The sequence below is a fragment of the Odocoileus virginianus genome, chromosome 7 (assembly GCF_023699985.2).
Source record: "Odocoileus virginianus isolate 20LAN1187 ecotype Illinois chromosome 7, Ovbor_1.2, whole genome shotgun sequence".
NCBI classification, from domain to species: Eukaryota; Metazoa; Chordata; class Mammalia; order Artiodactyla; family Cervidae; genus Odocoileus; species Odocoileus virginianus.
Genome location: NC_069680.1, coordinates 33,979,618 through 33,994,036, shown reverse-complemented (window position 1 = coordinate 33,994,036; position 14,419 = coordinate 33,979,618). Strand labels below are relative to the sequence as shown.

The following is a 14,419-nucleotide window of genomic DNA, read 5'->3' as shown; positions in this document are numbered from 1 at the left end:
TGATAACAGAGATGCTCTGCAGAAGCAGGGCTCTGTGAAGCATCCACTCGAGGCAGATGATGGCTGAAGTTTGTGGGGAGGGTACCATCTGCCCACTGAGCAGTAGGTCTTCCCTGGTTTTTCTCCATTTTCAGTTTTTATCTTGAATCTAAATTTGAGTTGCTTGCCCTGTTGCAAGACACAGAATTTCTTTTTGAAACTTTATGCAGCTGATCCTAGGTACCACACATATTGTACCTCAATTCTAGAAACCATGCTTCTTCCCCATGTGGGTGGCAGGAAGCTATCCTTAAACTTTATAATGTGGAAAGCAGGCTGACAAGGGAGTGTGTTCCTGCTGTCATGCTCTTTATTTCTGCATTGATCATGACCAGGCAAACAGGATGCCCGTGCCATAGGACACCTTCAGACTGAGATTACTGGGAAGGAGATGCTTACTTAGAGCAACAGCTACTTAGAGAGGTAGGAATCTCTCCTAAAGGGAAAAGGCAGTTCTCCTACAAAAATAAAAGCTCTCAAGGCAAAAATTTCTTGCCATTGCCCAGGGAGGGATAATAGAAATAAAAGGCTTCATTTCCTTCCTGCATATCTTAGTAGAAGCCACCCAAGCCAGCCAGGGCACTGGTTTCCCAGCACAGAGCCTCTGATGAGGTGAGCCAGGCACCGCCTGGAAAGCAAAGGGCAGCTTCTACTGAAGGGAAACAGATCTTCCCGTGAGTTCTCAAGAAAGTGCTGGAATTCCTCCTTGCACTGCTGTAGCCCTGTGACCCACATCCTTCCCTTAATTCCTTGGCTGAAGAAACGGCAGGAAAAGGTTTCGCTTCCCTCTGCTCCTGGAAAACCATTTGAAGTCTGGTTCCTGTCATCCTTGCAGCCGGGTCCTTTCTCTGGGAGAAACTGATTGAGTAGGGTGACCAAGAGATTTATTCTCAGGCCTGAAACCAGAGACCAAGGAAGGGTCTGGGAAGGCAAAGGAGAATAAGAATCATGTTGAACTTCATAAGCTCTTTTTGTGGTTGGTAGGGGAATTGAGGAGGGAAGAAGAGAAAAGGAAGATGTTCCTGCCTTGCTTCTCCTCCACTCCAGCTAGGAAACCATACACTGTTCCATCCTGCCCAACACCTGCCTCAGCAGGCTCGGGATATTGATGGGAATGTAGTGACCGAGGTAGCATATTTATCATTCACACTGTCTTAGAATCAACTGCATGTGATCCCGGGCCTCCTTGGAATCTGCTCTCTATCTATTCTGTAATCAGAAGCTGTCATTTTGTTCACATACAGTTTACTAAGTTATTTCACATTTGTTCACTCAAATCAGTTTACAATGTGGAGAAAGCACCAAGGGGGGACTCTGGGCTCTAACAGTGAACAAGAGACAGATGGCTGTGTCCTCAGGGAGCTCGCAGCCTAGTACAGAGACAGGCATGAAGAAAGGTCTTAAGTCCAGGATGTTGTGATAAACGTGAAGAACACAAATAGAACCTAAGACGCAATGTGTTAGTAATTCTATGAATGCATATGGGTGTGATTCCTAAATTAAAAGTCAGAAAGGGAAATAGGAAGGAGTGCATTAATCCCTGGATACAGGGTCATCTTTGGAGGGATGACAAGGTTTTGAAACTGGCCGTTTGTGCATGGAAGAGCATATACTTTGAATAGTTTCACTGCAGTTTGGTGGGATGGCTGACCAACAATGATACTAGTGACCCTGAAATGCCAGGACATGTAGTCCTTTTCTCTGAGTGGTTCGGTTGTTACATGAAAAACCCTACAATTTCCTATGTTGACAGTGGAAGTCTAAGGATGTCTCTAAATCTGTTAGCAACTAATTTAATTTTCCTTTTCTCACCCAATTTTGTTTGCTTGATGTCTTCAAATACAGAACCTCTTTGTTCCCATTTCTTTAGCAAAAGAAATCTCAAGCATTCACTTTGGGTGACAGAGGTGGCTATATAGATTGTGGCACCAAGTGCAAAATTAAAATGTGGTTCCCCTTGTTCAACAGCTGGGAAAAATGCTGTCAAAAGTTCTTAAATATAAAGCTTTTCCCTTCTTCCATGATATGACCTCTCCTGAAATCATTTAGAACTATAAATTCAAGTTTGTATTAATTGTCATTACTTATTTTAAAAATAAATACTTATTTAGAATTAATTGTGTTTTGGCTGACCACTATTCCCTGTATTCCAAGTCTTCTTCAAGTTTAATTATCAATATTTTTGCTTTATTTTGCTGGAATAGAGTCTCCAAATTTTCTGGTAAGGCCTCTCACTGGTAAACTTCCAGAGTTCTTAAAAGGCTTTAAGAAACTATTTTTCCCTAGTATTTATTTGTTTTTATATTGCTTGGGATAGAATTCCAGTTAAAAAGTCACATGGCGACAATTTTGAAGAAATTGCTCTATTGCTTTCAGAAATCCTCTCTTGCTTTTAAGAACTATAACTCCAATCTGTTCTTATTCCTTTATAGAGAAATTACATTCTCTCTTGTTTTGCTTTATTAGCCTTTAGGAAACTTTTTTCCTGCAATATCACCATAGTGTGTACATGTGGTTTGTTCATTACATTTGACCTACTTAACACCTAGTGGGCTATTTAGATTTGAGGACTCATGTCTTCATTTCTGAAAATTTTGTCCTCTGTTATTTATTCCTCGCTTCACTTCTCTGCTTTGTTTTCTTTCTTTTTTCCCTCTTACAAATTGAATTAGGCAGAATTTGGAATAATATGATAAGTCTCTCTGTCTCACTATGCTCCTTTAATACATTCTGTTTCCTTGTCTTTGGGGCTATATTTTGGAAGAATTCTTTGTTGACATCTTCCAGCTTACAAATTCAATTTTCCACTACATTAATTCTGCCCTTTAACCCAGTTTTTTATATCATTGACTTTATTTTTTTTTCTCCAGATCTCTGAGCTTTGAAATAATTTATTTAGAAAATACTCTCATCCATTTTTACACTATTATATCATTTACTAATGTTAATTATACTTATTCTAAGGAATGTTTTGATGCTTTTAAAGTTTATTTCCTGAGGCAATATCTTTTTCATGTTATTTTTAATTTCAGTGTACTTTCAAAGTAATTTTACATATCATTCTAAAGATGCTGATTTTCTTCCAGTGTTTTTAGGTTCTTTATGTTTGTTTCCTTGACTATGAAATAGATGGATACATATTACTGCTGAGTTAGGATTGCCAGATATGTAGATATAGATATATGCTGGATTTAGAAAAGGCAGAGGAATCAGAGATCAAATTGCCAACATCCATTGGATCATCAAAAAGCAAGAAAGTTCCAGCAAAACACCTACTGCTTTATTGACTATGCAAAGCCTTTGACTGTGTGGATCTCAACAAACTGGAAAATTCTGAAAGAGATGGGAATACCAGACTACCTGACCTGCCTGCTGAGAAATCTGTATGCAGGTCAAGAAACAACAGTTAGAACTGGACCTGAAACAACAGACCGGTTCCATATAGGGAAAGGAGTACGTCAAGGCTGTATATTGTCACTCTGCTTATTTAACTTATATGCAGAGTACATCATGAGAAATGATGGGCTGGATGAAGCACAAGCTGGAATCAAGATTTCTGGGAGAAACACAAATAATCTCAGATAGGCAGATGACACCACCCTTATGGCAGAAATTGAAGAACTAAAGAGCCTCTTGATGAAAGTGAAAGAGGAGAGTGAAAAAGTTAGCTTAAAACTCAACATTCAGAAAACTAAGATCATGGCAACCAGTCCCATCACTTCACGGCAAATAGATGGGGAAACAATGAAAACAGTGAGAGACTTTATGTTGGGGGGGCTCCAAAATCACTGCAGATGGTGACTGCAGCCTTGAAATTGAAAGATGCTTGCCCCTTGGAAGAAAAGCTTCCCTGATCAACCTAGACAGCATAATAAAAAGCAGAGACATTACTTTGCCAACAAAGGTCCATCTAGTCAAATCTGTAGTTTTTCCAGTAGTCATGTATGGATGTGAGAGTTGGATTAAAGAAAGCTGAGCGCCAAAGAACTGATGCTTTTGAATTGTGGTATTGGAGAAGACTCTTGAGGCTCCCTTAGACTGCAAAGAGATCCAACCAGTCAATCCTAAAGGAAATCAGTCCTGAATATTCATTGGAGGGACTGATGCTGAAGCTGAAACTCCAATACTTTGGTCACCTGATGCAAAAAACTGACTCAAAGAAAAGACTCTAGCACTGGGAAATATTGAAGGTGGGAGGAGAAGGGGATGACAGAGGATGAGATGGTTGGATGGCATCACTGCCTCGATGGACATGAGTTTGAGGAAGCTCCGGGAGTTGGTGATGGACAGGGAAGCCTGGCCTGCTGCAGTCCATGGGATCATAAAGAACTGGACACAACTGTGTGACTAAACTGAACTGAACTAAACATATATATATAGATAGATACATATTGAAGAAATGGCATATGTCTTCCCAGGAAGACAGTCTATTCTGGTATTTAATATTTCATGTATTTTGGGTGATCGACTAACCAGCAATGCCAATTATTAACTATTTGACTTTGAGTAAATTATTTGTCTTTTCTGATACTCAACTTTCTAATCAGAAAAAATGGGTACAGCATAAAAATAAGATTAGGATTAAGTATAACCTTGCAAATCTATACACTAGTGCCTGGCAATAGTAAACAATAGCACAAATGTTAACTGGTGTTTCAGTTGGTTCAAGTCAGAACCCAGGAGTGGGAGAAGTTGACCTCCAAAGAACGGAGTCACTTACAGTAGAACTGGTAATGCGGATGATGGATGAAATATTTTGATAAATAGGAGATGTCCAAGTGCCTTGCTCACTGTCCCCCTCATTGAAACCTGCCACTCCACCTCCATCTCTTATCCTGAAATGTCAGGTGGGAGAAGACTTAAGGAACTCCATGCAGCCCCAGGCCTGGCAGGAGAGTCTATAACCGCTGGGTGTTGCAGCTTTCTGCTGAGGATAGAAACCCAGAGCGTGCCCTGGGATTTCCGTCCTCCTGGCCCATCTGTTTTGTGTTTTTGTCTTGATTTCCACTGGTAGCTTTCGAGGACGGCAGAGCATCTTCTTTCCTCCCAAGAAATAAGCAAGGCAAACTGTAGCCAAAATCAGCAGCTGCTGGTGTGTTTAACTGGGACAATAATCTCCCAGAGCTGCCAAGGCTATATGATAGAAGGGGATCGAAGAAGCTTGAGGTTCTCTTCCCAAGACATAAAGTAAGTTTTAATACCAAAAAAATCACATCACTCACTTCCACACAGGAGACCCCCAGGTGTTTTTCAGAGACACTGTCCAACTATTTGTGGTGGGCTGCACTGGCCCATAAATAAATCTCCAATTGTTTCTACTTGCCTGTGTTTTCTCCATTGCCTAAAATCTCCTTGTAATGGAATTCTCGGGACATCCTGATAGCAGGAGAAACCTTGCACCCGGCCACATCGTTTTCTAGACTAACCATCATTTCTGCCCCCCAACTCTAAAATCAATGTGTGAGTACAGACTTGGTGCCAATCTGTGGACACTGGGTTTGTCCAGGCATGGAGAAGGAGACACAGTGCTGAGAAGATGGGCTGGTGACCTTGGATGTTAATCAATGCTACCTGATAGCAACTAGCTCCTCAGTTACAATCCTGGCATTGAGAAACTAAACTGGGTCAGGGAAAGTCATTCCCACCCCCATCCTCACATTCCAGTCCTGCTCCCTTCCCTTCACCTCGCCCTGGAGGATTTAGTTAAGTTAAATTGCACCACCCCCCTTCCCCAACCACCACCACACCACCCTGCCGCTTGGACATCCCTCTCCAGCCAAGGGGCCAAGAGACAGGATGACTGCAGGGCGGGAGCAGACTTACATCTCTCCAAGTGTTGGAAGGAGCAGATGAGTCCAGCTGAGATCTCTTCTTCTTAAGTGCTTCCAGCCCAGCCAGTCTGGAGAGAGCAGGTCTGCAAACAGGAGTGAACAAGGGTCAGAAAGGAAGGAATAGCCTCTGGAGCTAATGCCAAGGCTGGAACCTTGCACCTCCAGACCAGCTTTAACTGGAGATTAGTCTGGCATTGGGTCAAGAATAAGATCCTAAATTGGAGCTGAGTGCTGAGCATCCAGGCTGAGCCACATAGCAAATCAGGCCAGCTGACATATCACTGCCCTGGCTGGGTTCTCCTCTCCCGAGGCCAGCTTGTTCCCAGTGCTGTGGGACTGTCCTTCCTACTATAATCTCAACCCCATTCCCAGAATTAGGCCTTATCCAGGTCTCTCTGGGCTTGCCAGTTGGCGCTAGTGATAAAGAACTCGCCTGCCAATGCAGGAGACTTGAAGAGACACGGGTTCGAACCCTGGGTCGGGAAAATCCCCTAGAGGAAGGCATGGCAACCCACTCCAGTGTTCTTGCCTGGAAAATTCCATGGACAGAAGAAACTGATGGTTCCATAGGGTTGCTAAGAGTTAGGCACAACTGAAACAACTTAGCACGCATGCACAGGTCTCTCTCCTCTTAGGGAAGGGCTTCTCCTGACAATGGCCAGGGCTTTGTATGCTACCGGTGACTACTTCAGGATTGCAGCTATCAAATTTCTCTTTGATCCTTCCATTCAGATATTCCATGCCTCCCACATCGGGACAGTTTTTACAGTTTCCCAGACTGGACCTGGGTTTCCACTTGCTCTCAAGAGGCATGGAGCAGAGGAAAGTGCTTTCACTAATACCATTGCCACTGCCTTACCATCTCAAGCCAGCAATATTCTTCTCTCAGCCTGAATAAGTCACCTGTGAACCTCACCTCCGATATTATCTCCTCCAGGAGTCCTTTCTTGCCTCCTCCCTACTTGGTTTAGGTGTCTGCCCTGCCACCCTGTGTGCCCCCTTCCCTCCGTCTTACACTAATTGACTTCCTCTGTGATCTTGTCTGTGTTCAACACTGGACCAAGAGCCCTCAGATCATAAGGACCTTGTCTATCCTGCCTTTTTAATGTGATGTTCCCTCACTCCTAGCTGACACAGTAGAGGGCAAATAGATAGTATATCCCAATGGATATACTCTATCACTCTGGAATTGAACTTATCAAAGATGTAGGTAAGACTACTCAAGATTAAAGGAGGCTAAACACAATCTCTGAGTCTGGTTTGGATCCTGGACCAGAAAAGGGGCATTTGTGAGACAATTGGTGAGGTTGGCATAAGGTCTATAGAGCAGATGAGTGCCACATCAAGGTAATTTCATGATTTTGATCTTTGTACTCATGTCATATTAGATATAGAGATTCCCAGGTGGCTCAGTGGTAAAGAACCCACTTACCAATGTAGGGGACGTAGGTTCAATCCCTGGGTTGGAAAGATGAAAGGTCCCCTGGAGAAGGAAATGGCAACTGACTCTAGTATTCTTGCCTAGGGAAGCTCATGAATAGAGGAGCCTGGCAGGCTGCAATCAGTAGGGTTGCGAAAGAGTTGGACACGACTGAGTGACTAAACAACATATTAGATGTAACATCTGGGTTGGGCAAAAAGTACAGAAATTCTGTGTACAATTTTTGCACACTTTTATAATATAAAATCATATTAAAATATATAAATGTTAGATGCTTAGTCATGTCTGACTCTTTGCAACCCCACGAACTGTAGCTTGCCAGGCTCATCTTTTCATGGGATTCTCCAGACAAGAATACTGGAATGGATTGCCATGCCCTCCTCCAGGGGATCTTCCTGACCTAGAGATCAAATCCAGGTCTCCCACATTGCAGGCAGGTTCTGACCATATTAATATATATAAAATTACATTAAAATATAAATTAACAAATGTAAGCAAAGAAAAAGTACAGCTTAATTAGAAAGAATGAGATCCAACCTCAGGATTCCCTCTAAACTTGATTTTCTTAATAAATTCAACATAGTTTGTCTTTACTTCTGCTCTTCTCTTTCCTATGAAAAGTAGAAACTGCATGTTTAAGGTGGAGGAGAAAATCCTTATTCCTGAGTGTCTGCCTGAAAAGGCTGTAGGTACATAGGATGCAGTGGTATGTTGGTCCCCAAAGGCCTGCTCAGTGGCATCAAACCAGCACACCACTTTTCAGATGAATTTCTTATCAATGGGCAGACAAGGGCCAGTTCCAACCCACTGGCCTGAGCATCCTTCAGCTGGATGTGGGCGGAGCAAATGATTCCACTGGACTTGAGCAAACACTGGACCTACTTCCTACAGACCAGCCTAAGTTTTAACCTGCTGAGAAGGACAACGCCTGAGATGTTCTTGGGAACGGGCTTCACAAACAGGGACGAACACCAGAAAAGAGAAAACCCCACACAGCATGCTATAGTCCAGCCCCCGACTCAGAGCTCCAACCCCTGCTTTTCATCCTCAGGCCAACCCAACATGGGTCACATGCCCTTGTCTTCAGGGCATGGGTGGGACTGTCTGAATAGGGATTGGAGCCTTCCCTTCCAATGTTAGGAATGCAGGAGGGGCTGCAGGTGAAACTCCACGCCTGGTTCATCAGCTTGAGACTTAAAGCTGAACAAACATCCTCTGCCGACCAAGGCCAGGCTCAGCACCCTCCGTGAGCACAGCATGGTTTTGCCGCCCTCCTTCCACGCCTCAGAGCCATTCGTGAGGCACCATAGCCAACGCTCCTAAACAGACATTCGTGCTCGGAGGCAGGAGACCCAGCATGTGCCCACCTGACTCCTGGAGAAACGGAGCCAGCCTCGGCTCACGCACCCAGGGTGACATGGTGACTGCTTTCCCACAGGGCTCCTGCTGGGGTTGCTAACGCAGAGTGAGATGAAATCTATCCCCTGCAACTTCTACCTACAGATCAAAGTTCTACCCTATAGTGACTGCTCAGAACCCATTTGTTTTCTCTACCACACTGTAGCTTTTTAAATATCTGAAGACAGACATAATTTTTCTCCCAAGTCTTTTATTTTTTTCAGACTAGACAGCCCTATTGGATTCCACAGTGTTTCCACACATCTTTATACAACATGGTTTCTAGATTCCCTGAGATGTTCATCTATCTCTTGCATTTATTTTCAAGGTTCTTCCTCTAATGCAAAGGACAATTAGAATACTAAGTTCCAGACCAAGTAGCCAGCACAGAGGACAGGAGAACTCTCTGTTCCTCTGATCCACACTCTGTTCCTCCACTGATATAGTCCAAGTTTTCCTTCTTAGCAACACGTGGTGACGCTGGCTCCCACTGAAGCCGTATGACACCTAAACTCCAAAACATTCACCACCTGATACTTACCCAATTAACTTCCAAATGAAAGATATTTTATGTTGTCACTGTTCATTTTGTCTCTGCAGTTAACACAAATTTAGCTCCTACTCATGGACCTCCTAAGGACACTGGAAGACCTCCCTAAAGAAATGTGTCATGGTGGGTCCAGGTATGTTGCCTGAGATGGGAGAACATATCAAAAGGCAAAGTATCAACATTACCCAGCTCACCAATAAGGTCTCACTTATTCCTAGTAAAACAGAGCAAAGAAGACCCTAAAGCACTGAGATGTGGAGATGAAGCCATAGGAAGCCAGTGGGCTCCAGAGGGGATGGAAGGATATGTGAGGGACTCTGAAGGCAAGGGATAGCCTCGCATGTATGAGCACTTGGAAGGGAAATGGGAACCAGCAGATCTGCGGGCCTGGAGGAGGGCTTGGGTGACACAGACCTCTTTCTTCACCTCCATCCACAGTAGCAAAGACAAAGGCTTCAGGCTGGCTTAGCTACTTCTAGAAGAAAGCTTGTTAAGGAGATTGAATGTACACCTCACAAAGGATCTGATTTACTGCTCCTGAAAAAAAAGGGCCAAACCTTTTTCATCTTGATAATATCCAGACTCCCAGAGGGGCATCCATTCGTTTCAATGAAAGACAATAATATCTCTGCTGTGCCACAGTCTGCAGGAGGCACCACCACTCAGGAAGACAGCACCAGGAAAACACTTCCTGCAAAGACAAAGGACACATTAAATTGATCCCTAACAAACACATTTCAACTGCAGTGACCTGTCAGAAAGAAAGGCAATGTGTTGGCTTTTCTCTCAGCACGTAAAGGAAGTCCTTAAAGTGGAGCGCTGGGATTTTACCAGCCAAAGCATCAGCAGGAAAAAAGACATGGTAATCTTGACCTCCTGCAGGATTCCACAGATTTCAAAGCGTCCTTGCACATGAGTGGAGTCAGCTGTGGCCAAGTGGTTCCATCAATAAAACATCCATGGATTAGATGGTTGCTAGTCTAAGGCTCACTGTAGGCACTTCTAGATGGTAATAAGAGCTAGGTGGTCTTGTGTACACCCTGTGGTCCCAGGAGGGGTGCAGGCTCCCTCCTGAGCAGTCTTCATCTTGTGTTGACCCAAAGACATGGTATTTGGCAGATGTTTTACCCCTTTTCTGGTTTGAAGTTGTGACAATTTGTTGTTTCATTAAAATTGCTCATTTTCTTCACTTTCCCTTCTTAGATTTTGTTGTTATTTCAGTAGTATTCAAAGCATCTTTAAGTCACAAACCTCAGTGTCTAGAGATTACTATTTAATTAACAGGAAAATTCACAGTATACTGAATATTAAATGAATGTATACTAATTAAAAATAAATGGCCTTAATGAAAGGTAAAGCTTCCAAACCATTCTGAGAGTAAAACACAAACAAACAAAAAATAGTCAAAATTTAAGAAATGTTGCAAAATTTGAGAAAAGAGTAAAATAGTAATAATAGCTGAGGGAGGATTTACTCTAGGTCAAGTGCTATTCTAAATGCTTTTTATACTAATATTAATGTTAGTATGTTAAATAGCAGTAATATTAGACCATTTGAATTTTCACAGTTCCATGAGTTATAAGTTTTGAAGAAGATAAACCTTAGACTCAGGAAAAGTAAGTGGCTTTCTCATGGGGACTCCTCTAGTAGCTTTAGGAGATGGAATTTGACCCCAGAGCCCATATCCTTAGCTACTATGCTCTACCGGTTTTCCCTCAACACAGTCTATTAAACACAAGTCATAAAATTAGACTGTAGAAATAAAACCAAAGGTATAACTGGTTATAACGACTATTATTGAGTAGATATTCTCCCTCAGCTCAGGTCAGTGACAGCCACCCCCTGATTCAGCTATTATCTGGTTCTGTAAGGAGAACGCTTCTTATCTGCAGCTTCTGGAAGCATCTGTGCTCAGGGCTGAGTTAAAGGAGAACATCTGGCCTCCTTCCCTGAGAGAAGGAAGGAATCTATGAGTGGACAAGGATCCAGGCCTGCATCTCCAGACAACAGGTCTTCAGAATAAAGAGAAAGCTGGCCAAACTCTGATCATTAGGGAGTGGGAAGGGGAGGAGAAAGGGGAAAAAAATCCTTTCTCTATTGGAGTATGGAAAGTTTTTTTGTTTTTTATTTTTCAATATGTGAATTAAAAACATAAAAATTGGCTCAGTTGACCTACCTCCTCCCAAAGGCAGAGAAAACATAAATATGAATGTGGACTGTTTTAACTGCTGTGTAGCAAATTTAAAATTTTGTAACTCACAGAATGTCAGAGGCAAAAAGGTAAAGGCCATCAGGTGCATCCCTTCATCTGACACCTGAAACCTGAGTGGGGGAGGCCTCATCCACGGTGATGCCACAAATGTGAGCAGCAGACACGAACATAGTACCCAGAGCTGAACCAGGGACCTGCTGGGAAGGAAGAAATCTCCAGGCTTCGTGTGGATCAAGATAAACCAAAACATCAGCCTTGCTGCCCCCAAATCTCTGACTGGTACCATTCATTTGGATATGTCAGGAAGGAGCAGAAGTAAAAATGATAGCCTTGGGGCCACAGAGAAAGGAAGGCTGTGTGGCCAGAGCAATGAGACGAGCTCACAGAACTCTTTCATGTGTAGCACTGTGCTCATATTTCCATCCACAGAGTCCATCTTTCAAAATTTTGATGAGCCAAACTCCTGCCTTCACCGCGTCTTCAGCCCAGACCAGCTCCACGTTCACAGAGTCTGCGCCTCCCACCCCCCCACGGTTTCATATCCCTCCCACCTGCTGTTTCATGCATGAGGACAGTGACTGTCCTGCAGTCTTCATTAGCGCCTGGATCACCGGAGCCCCCGAGAAATACTGGCTGAATGGATTAATCTAAACTCTCATCATCTAGGATAAGAATAGCATTCCCATTTTTGAACAAAAAAACTAAGGCTTTGATTTTTTTTTTCTCCTCCTAAGTGTAAGAACTAGGATTTGGTTCCAAAGCTTCTAAGTGTCTTCTAAGCTTCTAACATGCTACATGCTCAACACAAAGTTAGTTCTTAAGTTGCAAAGTACTGCCTTCACCATTTTTTAATTTTTTTAAAATTGAAGTATAGTTGATGTACAATGTTATATGTTATAGGTGTATAATATAGTGGTTCACAATTATTTTATCTTGAACTTTTTGTTTTGTATTGGGGTATAGCTGATTAGGAAATGGCAACCCACTCCAGTATTCTTGCCTGGAAAATCCCATGGACCGAGGAGCTTGGGAGGCTACAGTCAGTCTGTGGGGTCTCAAAGAGTCGGACACGACTGAGCGACTTCAGTCATAGCTGATTAACAATGCTGGTGATTCGCAATTTTTAAAAGTTATATTCCATTTATAGTTAATATAAAATATTAGCTATATTCCCTATGTTGTACAACATATCCTTGTAGCTTATTTCATACATGCTAGTTTGTACCTCTTAATCCCCTGCTCCTATAATGACCCTCCCTGTTTTCCTCTCTCCATTGGTAGCCACTAGTTTGTTCTCTTTATCTGTAAGTCTGTTTCCTTTTTGTTATATTTACTAGTTTATTTCTTAGATTCCACATATAAGTGATATCATACTGTATTTGTCTTTCTCTGTTTGATTTGTTTCACTTAGCGAAATACCTTGCAGTCCATCCTTGTAAATGAAAAAATTTACTTTTTACAGCTGAGGAGTATTTCATTATACAGACATGCACACACCACATCTTTACACATTCACCTGTGGATGGACACTTAGCTTGCTTTCATATCTTGGCAATTGTAAAGGAAGCGTTATTGATCAATTTGCTAAAAATCAATTTTCCAAAAGCCAATTTATAAGGCATATCAGATGAATATCTTAAACACAGTGAAGAAGATTGCTGCAGCTGCTTTGCTGATAAAAGCAGAGGCAGGGGTAGACGCCTTGGCCAAGGCAGTGCCATGTAGAAGGTCGGGTCATAGAGTCACCAAAGGGGCATGATGGTAAGCTGTATTTAAGGGCAAAGCCACCCACTCATGTATAAAATGATGTGTGCAAAAGAAGAGAGAACTAAACTTTGCTGCAAAATCCACAATCAGAGAGCAGGTCATTCTGTGATTTGGAATTCCATCACTTGATTCTCAATGAACTAACCATTGGCAAAATATTTTTCAGTGAACTGTGCTGCTCCCCACAAAAGACCCTAAGAGAGATCTATACCCTTGGCTAGCAGAGCATTCACTTTGGTCACCTACCCAAGTGTAGGAAATTTAAAAACAAGTGAACTTAGCTCTCCACAGTCATCTCTTTCCTTATCCCACAGCTCAACTCTTTTGAAAAGAAGGCTGATGTCATTTCTGTGATATATTTAATCCTTTTTCTTGTCCATTTCCATCTTCACTAAAACATCCTTTCTTCAGGTTGCTTTCTCCCTCATTCTCTTGTTCTCATCCTCACCCTCCTGCTAATTCTTGTTCTTTCTTCCTATAAACAAGGATATAAATTACCACTTAGCTTGAGCTGTGTAGTGTATCCTTGGTCTTTATGGAGACAGCATGTTCCATAATGGATCGCCTTTGTGGAAAAGTGCAATCCCTGTAATTAGGAGCACTTTGATGGAGAACTCAAGCTCTATAACTCAGGAGATCATAAGCATTTCTGCTCTGGTGAAGTTCAGTTTAATGCAAAAGAAACATGTGTTTCCTGTCCCTTATTCTAAATCGATTGAGCCATTTGTCTAATTTAAACACTCTATAAATTACATACATCCTCCAAAGATAGGGACGAGGTCGACATACTTGATATATGTTTTTTCATATGGCTTGAATCCATCACTGTCTTCCACAAGGCCCCTTAGCTTTATCCTGAGTGGACGGAGGCCCCATAACTCTCTGATCTACTCCATTTTCTATGACACCCCTTAGGATTCTTGTTCAGAAAATTTGGCCAAAGAATTATGTCTGAATTTCAGTAGGCATGGATTGTAGGATAAACTAGTGCTGCATCCTTCACTATCCAATACGTTAGTAGCACAATCATCAAATTCTCTCCTACATCACTTCTCACTTTGTGCCTTATTATGGGAGACCTGATGAGGAAAAAGTCAAAGAAAGTAGACTGGGCATGGCTGCTTCTGGCTTAGCTTGAACTCACTGCACCCCTCTGATTCCTAGCAGGTATGTTGTGATTA

At 42.4% G+C, this 14,419-nt stretch overlaps 1 long non-coding RNA gene across 3 annotated transcripts in view; it reads right to left on the bottom strand.

Annotated features, from left to right (window-relative positions):
- LOC139036015 (uncharacterized) overlaps positions 1-14,419 on the bottom strand; it is a 168,462-nt gene that overhangs the window by 104,776 nt on the left and 49,267 nt on the right. For all 3 annotated transcript variants that reach the window (XR_011488694.1, XR_011488695.1, XR_011488696.1), the window contains exons 3-4: positions 9,817-9,950; positions 5,863-5,953 (exon numbers count right to left, since the gene is read on the bottom strand). This is a non-coding gene — a long non-coding RNA (uncharacterized lncRNA). The remainder of the gene's footprint in view (positions 1-5,862; positions 5,954-9,816; positions 9,951-14,419) is intronic.